The following is a 10108-nucleotide window of genomic DNA, read 5'->3' as shown; positions in this document are numbered from 1 at the left end:
TCTTCTGATATGTCATGTACTTGATGGCATGTAGATGATTCCTTATTGGTATGCCGCGCATCCTCAGTGCTGGGTACAGATGGTGGATAAGTGGTGCTCACACGAGTGGGAGGAGACGCACAACTTGTGCCGGGAGCGGCGTTTGATGATGCCAGGTGTAGCACACCATCAAGGCAGCCGCAGCCTCAGCAGATACGCAGAAACATGGATACGTGAATTCATTTATTTATTCTAACACTCAATTCTACAAGATTTCTAATCATCTTGCTATTTTTCTCGTAGTCGGTGTCACATGATGGCTAGCCTTGCTCCATCTTCAAGGCATTTGCTATGGCCCACAAGGGCAAGGCGACGTCCAACGTCGACTACAACCCGAAGGACGGGCCCGAGGCGTACAACAATGCGACCGTCCACAACCGCCTCAGTGAGTACACATCGATGGCAAGGGAGATCCATAGGCCAGAGTATGATCCGAGCACTGAGGACCTTAATGGAGAAGTCGTCATGAGGGTGGGAGGAGGCAAGAAGCATGGGCAGTACTAGATTAGCGACGGCGCAATCGACTCGGCCGCTACTCCCAGTCTCTTCCAGATTCGAGCAAGAAGCATGAGCACGAGCCTGGCCATACGACATCGGCAGGACACTTCACACCACCGAGTGGAGGTACTAGAGGTTATTCCTGGTTTATTCGTCATTCATTGGTTTTTTCATACCTTTCCTTTGCATTATTGTAACATTGGGGTGAATATATTGTAGGCCCAGCTGGAACAAGAGAGGAGGATACGGGAGCAGATGCAGGCGAAGATGGAGAGGGTGGAGGCCGAGCGGGAGGTCGAGCAGCGGAGGATGGCGGACATTCTTCAGTACATGCAAAGTCTTGGCGCCGCTACGGGTGTAGTTCTACCACCTTCATGATTCGCTCCACCTCCACCTCCTCACTATTCTACTCCTATTAGTATAAATGTTTTAGTTTGTATGTTCATGCTTACGGTCAAACCTAGTGGAGTATGAAAGTTTTATTCATGTATGGTATATATTTATCTTGTCTCACACATGCAATCTCTTCTCCTTTGTGCAGAATCAATCGGCGACATCGAATGATCCTCATGCTTCAGCGAATCCTTCACCAAATCAGTCTCATTGGCCATCTTGATGATGATACTTGTGGTTGTTAATGGTACTTCTATTTGCAATTGTTGTGTAGATGATGGAGCACTTGGATTACTTGTGAACTTATTTGTGTTATATTGTGAGACATGTGATGTTTGTGATATATATGTGGTGTTGGTGATATATATGTGTTGTTGATGATATATATGTGATGTTGGTGATGTTTGTTATATATATATCTTCTGTTTGTTTGGATGGGATGTAAAAAACAAATAAAAAATATTGTTTTCAGTCACTTTACCAAGTGCAATGGCCATGACACTCGGCAAAGTGGCTACCTGGGAACATGCTTTGTCGAGTGCAAAGGCCATTGCACTCGGCAAAGATCACATATTTGCCGAGTGCCACGGGCAGGGCACTCGGCAAAGGTCGTCTGTTTGCCGGGTGTCTTGCCGGTGGCACTCGGCACAGCGGCCAGTTTTGCCGTGTGTCTGAGTCAACGGCGCTCGGCAAAGCGTCGACCTTTGCCAAGTGCTTGACCTTGATACTCGGTAAAGCCGCCATCACGGTGGCGCTCGCCGTCACGGTGACTTTTCTTTGTCGAGTGTCAGATTAGCACTCGGCAAAGGCTTTACTGAGTGTCCGATAAAGTGCACTCGACAAAGAGGTCTTTACTGATAAACTATTTATCGAGCGCCCTTTGCCGAGTGCCCGAGGCACTCGGCAAAGAAGCTGAATCCGGTAGTGATGTCTGGGCCAACAATGTCCCAGGCCGCCCGGAAGAAGGCTCCCGGGAACCCATCAGGGCCCGGAGCCCTGTCAGCCAGCGTTTCCCGGATTACCCGAGCCACCTCGTCCGCCGTGAATGAGGCTGCCTGCTCGTCGAGGTGCAGCCGGGGGAGGTCCAGCTGTGATAGATCGATGCGGTGCTGTCTGGTGAACGGCGTGCCCAGGAGCGCGTTGTAGTAATCGAAGACGATGTTGGCCTTAGCTTCCTCCTCGCTGAACGTTTGCCCACTATGAGATAGGGCGAAGAGGTAGTTCTTAGGTCTACGATGGCAGGCCTGCAGATGAAAATATTTCGTGCAGGCATCACCCTCCCGGAGATGCCTGGATCTTGCGCGTTGCCGAGCCATGGAGCGCTCGAGGGATGCCAGGCCGAGGGTATTCGCCTTGAGTTCACGTCGCAGCTGAATCTCCTCAGACGACAGAGGTCCGGACTCCTGCGCCAAGTCCAGCTCATAGACGACAGCCCGGGCCGCAGCCAGTTGCAAATCGGATGTTTCCAACGCAGGAGGCGCGCCAGGTTTGGAGGGCTTTAGCCAGCGCGTGCAGCCTTGTGGTCTAGGCACCGGCAGATGTCCGCGTCGACTAGACGGCCACCCCAGGCGGTTTTGACGACATCCACGAACCCCTCGATCCTCGTCCAATATTGGTCGAACCGAAAGCGTGGTCTCGCCCATGGCTAAGAGTTGAGCACGAGGAGGAGCGGGGCATGGTCGGAGCAGTCGGAGGAGAGGCATCGGAGGTGGTAGGAAGAGAATTGCTCTAAGCCACTCAAGAGAGGCGAAAGCCCGGTCAAGGCGCTCCAACGTCGGCTCGTCACGCCCGTTGGACCAGGTGAACAGGCGGCCGGAGAGGTGCAGTTCTTCAATCTGTAAGTCGTCGATGACCCCGCGGAATCGGCGCATGTTCGGCGCGGTCCAATCTTCCGTTGCTCTTGTCACTGGCTTTATAAATTAGGTTGAAATCACCACACAGAAGCCATGGGCCCCCAGATGCGGCGCGCACGTCCCTGATCTCCGAGAGGAAGCCTGGCTTATCAGCTCTGGCCGATGGGCCAGACACGTTAGTGAGCCACCACGGCAGGCCCGGTCCGTTGAGAGGAGTGAGCTCGACGGTGATCGAGAAGCGGCGCACGACGGGCGCAGGCGTGCCACGGATCGCGACGCCAGCAGACGACAGCTCCACCGGCGACGCCAGTCGCCGGGAGGTACACATAGTCAAAGTCGACCCCTGTTATTTCATGGCACAAGGTTACACCGAAGTTCGCGACCTTGGACTCCTGCACGCAGACTATCGAAGCTCTCTGCTGGGCGACGGTGTTCCTAACGACAGAACGGCGTGCACGACTGTTTAGGCCGCGTGCGTTCCAGACTAGTGGATGGTCAGCACTCATAACTGAACGATCAGGGGCGACGACTAGAACAACCTTGCCGCGGCCAGCGCGCCGGGGGAAGAGCTCACGCATTCCGGCCCTCTTGGATGACGAGAGCGGCGCCGTGAAGGTGTCGTGGAACTTGGAGGCGATGGCCGTGTCGGGCGTGGAAGATGGCGCGTACAACCAGGAAGCAATATACATGTAAATATTTTGACACGTAGCACCAGCAGTAAGACTAGCTAGCAGTTGTCTATGAAATCAAGTCGTAGGAGAAATTTTTTATTTTGCTAGTTCTGTAGAGGTAGAGCTTAGTTTGCAAACCGGCCATGTACTATATATTTAAACAACCGGTTGTCCAATAGCAATTCTGTATATTTATATATGCATATGTAATAGAACAAGAAGCTTAAAAGCTCAAAGATCAGAGTGTGTACTAACCTGAGTTCCAGCCACTTCAGTGAGCTGAGTGGTTTGCTCCTCTCCTCCCCTGCTGAAAGACCGACGCACAACGCTGCAACTGAAGGCCCATAGACAGCTGGCTGAAAAGGTATAACAACACTTGTCGATGTAGAAAAAGCACCAAGAAGATTTTTTAACGTTCAGAGACATCTCATAGTGGAGGTTTTGTACCTGATTTCAGAATCGTCAAGGTTGTATAATTTGTGCACAGGGGTAAAAGCAGATGCTAAATCAAATATATATGTGAAGAATTACTAAGAAGAAAAAGAGAATAATTTCAGGGAAAGTGAGGCTTTTAATTTTCCATTCAGCATGGCAGATTCAAAAAGTAAACTGGTGATCAAAATGCTTTGTAATTGATGTAACATGTAAGAGAAGCTATGCCTACATAGCCTTCTCTAAATTCCCTTTATTATTTCATTTTTTCATAACAAAATAGTTTTGGACAAAAAACTCCATCCGAGGCTACTACTATAATATATACGGAGTAATTCCTACTGATTTTACTGTTAGGTTAATGATGTCACTCCTTAACTTGCAATCAACATTAGATTTCATTGTTCGGTTGATGATGTCACTCCTTAACTACATAATCATGGCCCCAACATGCTTGTTCCATTTCTGACCACAGCGTGCGGCTTCATTTTTTCCATCTCAATGGGCCCCGCGACCAGTAAAAGAAGAGCAAAGTTAATGCCCTGCGTTTTTTAGATAATGAAAGAAGTACTACGGCAAACGAGTTCTTTGCCGAGTGCAAACTTCTTTGTCGAGTGTCAAAAATCGGACACTCAGCAAAGACCTTCTTTGCCGAGTGCCGCACTCGGCAAAGAATTGCACTCGGCAAAGAATTCTTTGCCGAGTGCCGGGCACTCAGCAAAGAAGGGCACTCAGCATAGACTGTCCCGCGTAACGGTGTTCGGCCACGTCATTCTTTGCCGAGTGTCTGCTGTTAGGCACTCGACAAAGATTTTTTTTTCGAAAAATACTTTGCCGAGTGCCCCTGACACGGCGCTCGGCAAAGTTTAAATAATTTTTATTTGAAATGTCTTTGCCGAGTGCCTGATTCTTGGCACTCGGCAAAGACCCCATTTGCCGAGTTCCATGCCCGGCTCTTGGCAAAAAAAAAATTGTTTTTGGCCTCTAAATTTTTTGTGCAGACCTTTTTAAGTACTAGGAACTCCTCATTAGAATTTGGGGATTTTTTTGTGGCTTTTTTATATATTTAGTTACTTTATTTCGTTTACTTGAATTTTTTCGAAAAAATATAAATTTGAACTGCACGTGGTACGAATAATGGAATTTAATGATTCAAAAAATGATAGTCATGTTACTGAATGTAGTGTGAGGCTGTATCCAGGAACGGACCTGAAATTTCGGACATCTTGTTCACGAAACATGACCGTGAATTTACGTTCGAAGTATTTTTAAATTCTATAAAAAGAAAACGAAGTCCGAAAATTATGAAACTTGTTGAGATGTCGTGATATCGTATGTGGAGGCTATGATAAAAATTTTAGAAGATTTCGTGCACGTTATCACGTACGATGCTTACAAACCAAGACATCTCCACATGTGATATCAAGACACTCGGCAAAGAGGCGGTTAAAAAAATTAAAAACCCCTTTGCCGAGTGCCAGATCTGGGGCACTCGGCAAAGGGGGATTTAACCCCGTCGGCTGGACCAGCCCACACACCCCGCACGCACGCACACACGCACACGCCACCGCCCACGCCGTCGCCGCCACTGCCACCACGCCCGCGCCGCCCGGCCGTCCGTGCCCGCGCCGCCCTGCCCGCGATGCCAGGCCACGCCCGCACCGCCCGCGACGCCAGGCCGCCCGCGCGCCCGCCAGCCACCGGGCCGCCGCCGACGCCACGCGCTGCTGCCCCTCCCCGCGCCGCACGCTGGCGCTTGCCCCCTACCTCGCCAGCCCACGCCCCTACGCCCGAGTGTGGTAAAAAAAATACTTTGCCGAATGCCAAATCGGGGGAACTCGGCAAAGGGGGATTTAACCCGCCGACCCAACCGGCCCACACACATCGCACACACGCACGCAGGCACGCCCGCGCCACCGCCGTAGCCGCCCCCACGCGCGCCCACGGCAGCGCCGCCGCCGCACCCCCCCCCCCCCATGCCAGCGCCACCGCTGCCCGCGCCGCCGGAGGAGGAGGAGGAGAAAGAGAGGAGGAGGAAGAAGGAGGAAGAGAAGGAGGAGGAGGAGGGGGGGGGGGCGCCCCAGCCACCGTTGCCACGTCCCCGGTGCTTCCCCAGCCGTCGCCTTGTCCACCGGCGCCCTGGCCCCTTCACCACTATCGTCCTACGTCGCCCACTAGGTATGCCCTACCGTCATCATCGTCGTAGTATTACTAGTAGTTGCGGTAGTAGTAGTGGTGGAGTTGGAGTGGTGGTAGTCATAGGAGTTGTAGTAGTGGTTGTGACATTGTTATATATATGTGGTTGGATATAATCTTCTGCATGTCGGCCATCGTGCCGTTCATATATATGTGTATGTCGGCCATCATGCCGTTGATTTTCTTGCATGTTTTGGAAACCTCACCGTGTAGGGGAGGTGCTGCAGAAATTTTGTATTGACAGTTTTATGTTTCTTTTTTGCAGAGAAGAGCCCGTCGGAGCGAAGCCGAGTACCTCGGCGACCCCGATCGCCTTCCTCGCCGTTGCGGGTCTACCTGTACCGCGTCGCCTCGCCACTGCACTGACCCACCATGGCCCCGCTAGCCTGACTCCATCGCCACCCTAGATATAACCCCTCTTTCCGTATCATGGTCGTAGATCACGTAACCCAGTTAGGCGTCTCCCGTTCGAAAGAGGTACGGTTGAAAATATGCAGATATTTCCATATCTAAAACTGTATCTGTTTCGAATTGTCCACTACTTTATATGATATGTTGAAAATCAAAATAGAAACTAATAATTTTTCTTAATCACTTGGGCAGGAACTGGACGATTGTGGCGAGTGGAGGTGCTCACACACGCCAAGTCAATGGCATCCTCAGTCTTCTGTGCAAGGAGCACTTCTCTAGCCTGGTTGAGTACGCCGGAGTGATGGGGTCGGCCTACTCGTTTGACCACTACGCCACCACCCCCGATGCTATAGATCGGGACCGTAGGGTATTCAACAGCAAAGCAGAGCGGGTGAAGCAAGAGCTGTGGGTAAGTCTTCCACGCACTACATTGTTCAATACATCGCATTCATTGGACATTCTTGAAATAATGAATGGATACATCATGTTTGTATGCAGGATTTCTTTAGATGCTAGGATGGACATGAGGCCAGGGTGGATGCGGTGGCTACCAAATGCTGCAAAAAACTGGTCGTGGACATGCATTACGAGCCGCGCATCCAGGCCGTCGTAACTTACCACGGGACCGTCCTTGGAACAAAGGTCACCAAAAGGGACGCAAGAACCATGACGCTCACCCAGGACTATTACCTGTAGGTAAATACAGAACATTAATACTGATTCCTTTTGAGATTAAGTAGGCTTAATTTTATCTTCTGATATGTCATGTACTTGATGGCATGTAGATGATTCCTTATTGGTATGCCGCGCATCCTCAGTGCTGGGTACAGATGGTGGATAAGTGGTGCTCACACGAGTGGGAGGAGACGCACAACTTGTGCCGGGAGCGGCGTTTGATGATGCCAGGTGTAGCACACCATCAAGGCAGCCGCAGCCTCAGCAGATACGCAGAAACATGGATACGTGAATTCATTTATTTATTCTAACACTCAATTCTACAAGATTTCTAATCATCTTGCTATTTTTCTCGTAGTCGGTGTCACATGATGGCTAGCCTTGCTCCATCTTCAAGGCATTTGCTATGGCCCACAAGGGCAAGGCGACGTCCAACGTCGACTACAACCCGAAGGACGGGCCCGAGGCGTACAACAATGCGACCGTCCACAACCGCCTCAGTGAGTACACATCGATGGCAAGGGAGATCCATAGGCCAGAGTATGATCCGAGCACTGAGGACCTTAATGGAGAAGTCGTCATGAGGGTGGGAGGAGGCAAGAAGCATGGGCAGTACTAGATTAGCGACGGCGCAATCGACTCGGCCGCTACTCCCAGTCTCTTCCAGATTCGAGCAAGAAGCATGAGCACGAGCCTGGCCATACGACATCGGCAGGACACTTCACACCACCGAGTGGAGGTACTAGAGGTTATTCCTGGTTTATTCGTCATTCATTGGTTTTTTCATACCTTTCCTTTGCATTATTGTAACATTGGGGTGAATATATTGTAGGCCCAGCTGGAACAAGAGAGGAGGATACGGGAGCAGATGCAGGCGAAGATGGAGAGGGTGGAGGCCGAGCGGGAGGTCGAGCAGCGGAGGATGGCGGACATTCTTCAGTACATGCAAAGTCTTGGCGCCGCTACGGGTGTAGTTCTACCACCTTCATGATTCGCTCCACCTCCACCTCCTCACTATTCTACTCCTATTAGTATAAATGTTTTAGTTTGTATGTTCATGCTTACGGTCAAACCTAGTGGAGTATGAAAGTTTTATTCATGTATGGTATATATTTATCTTGTCTCACACATGCAATCTCTTCTCCTTTGTGCAGAATCAATCGGCGACATCGAATGATCCTCATGCTTCAGCGAATCCTTCACCAAATCAGTCTCATTGGCCATCTTGATGATGATACTTGTGGTTGTTAATGGTACTTCTATTTGCAATTGTTGTGTAGATGATGGAGCACTTGGATTACTTGTGAACTTATTTGTGTTATATTGTGAGACATGTGATGTTTGTGATATATATGTGGTGTTGGTGATATATATGTGTTGTTGATGATATATATGTGATGTTGGTGATGTTTGTTATATATATATCTTCTGTTTGTTTGGATGGGATGTAAAAAACAAATAAAAAATATTGTTTTCAGTCACTTTACCAAGTGCAATGGCCATGACACTCGGCAAAGTGGCTACCTGGGAACATGCTTTGTCGAGTGCAAAGGCCATTGCACTCGGCAAAGATCACATATTTGCCGAGTGCCACGGGCAGGGCACTCGGCAAAGGTCGTCTGTTTGCCGGGTGTCTTGCCGGTGGCACTCGGCACAGCGGCCAGTTTTGCCGTGTGTCTGAGTCAACGGCGCTCGGCAAAGCGTCGACCTTTGCCAAGTGCTTGACCTTGATACTCGGTAAAGCCGCCATCACGGTGGCGCTCGCCGTCACGGTGACTTTTCTTTGTCGAGTGTCAGATTAGCACTCGGCAAAGGCTTTACTGAGTGTCCGATAAAGTGCACTCGACAAAGAGGTCTTTACTGATAAACTATTTATCGAGCGCCCTTTGCCGAGTGCCCGAGGCACTCGGCAAAGAAGCTGAATCCGGTAGTGATGTCTGGGCCAACAATGTCCCAGGCCGCCCGGAAGAAGGCTCCCGGGAACCCATCAGGGCCCGGAGCCCTGTCAGCCAGCGTTTCCCGGATTACCCGAGCCACCTCGTCCGCCGTGAATGAGGCTGCCTGCTCGTCGAGGTGCAGCCGGGGGAGGTCCAGCTGTGATAGATCGATGCGGTGCTGTCTGGTGAACGGCGTGCCCAGGAGCGCGTTGTAGTAATCGAAGACGATGTTGGCCTTAGCTTCCTCCTCGCTGAACGTTTGCCCACTATGAGATAGGGCGAAGAGGTAGTTCTTAGGTCTACGATGGCAGGCCTGCAGATGAAAATATTTCGTGCAGGCATCACCCTCCCGGAGATGCCTGGATCTTGCGCGTTGCCGAGCCATGGAGCGCTCGAGGGATGCCAGGCCGAGGGTATTCGCCTTGAGTTCACGTCGCAGCTGAATCTCCTCAGACGACAGAGGTCCGGACTCCTGCGCCAAGTCCAGCTCATAGACGACAGCCCGGGCCGCAGCCAGTTGCAAATCGGATGTTTCCAACGCAGGAGGCGCGCCAGGTTTGGAGGGCTTTAGCCAGCGCGTGCAGCCTGTGGTCTAGGCACCGGCAGATGTCCGCGTCGACTAGACGGCCACCCCAGGCGGTTTTGACGACATCCACGAACCCCTCGATCCTCGTCCAATATTGGTCGAACCGAAAGCGTGGTCTCGCCCATGGCTAAGAGTTGAGCACGAGGAGGAGCGGGGCGTGGTCGGAGCAGTCGGAGGAGAGGCATCGGAGGTGGTAGGAAGAGAATTGCTCTAGCCACTCAAGAGAGGCGAAAGCCCGGTCAAGGCGCTCCAACGTCGGCTCGTCACGCCCGTTGGACCAGGTGAACAGGCGGCCGGAGAGGTGCAGTTCTTCAAGCTAGCTGTAAGTCGTCGATGACCCCGCGGAATCGGCGCATGTCGGCGCGGTCCAATCTTCCGTTGTTCTTGTCACTGGCTTTATAAATTAGGTTGAAATCA

At 51.2% G+C, this 10108-nt stretch overlaps 2 pseudogenes; both read left to right on the top strand.

The window, feature by feature from the left end:
* Positions 1-330: 330 nt before the first annotated feature.
* LOC136544257 (uncharacterized) lies at positions 331-956 on the top strand (annotated as a pseudogene).
* Positions 957-7574: 6618 nt separating this feature from the next.
* Positions 7575-8200, top strand: LOC136544256 (uncharacterized; annotated as a pseudogene).
* Positions 8201-10108: the final 1908 nt, after the last annotated feature.

Source organism: Miscanthus floridulus, chromosome 3 (genome assembly GCF_019320115.1).
Source record: "Miscanthus floridulus cultivar M001 chromosome 3, ASM1932011v1, whole genome shotgun sequence".
Classification (NCBI taxonomy): domain Eukaryota; kingdom Viridiplantae; phylum Streptophyta; class Magnoliopsida; order Poales; family Poaceae; genus Miscanthus; species Miscanthus floridulus.
Note: the sequence above shows the minus strand (reverse complement) of the source record. Positions and strands in the feature narration are given on the sequence as shown.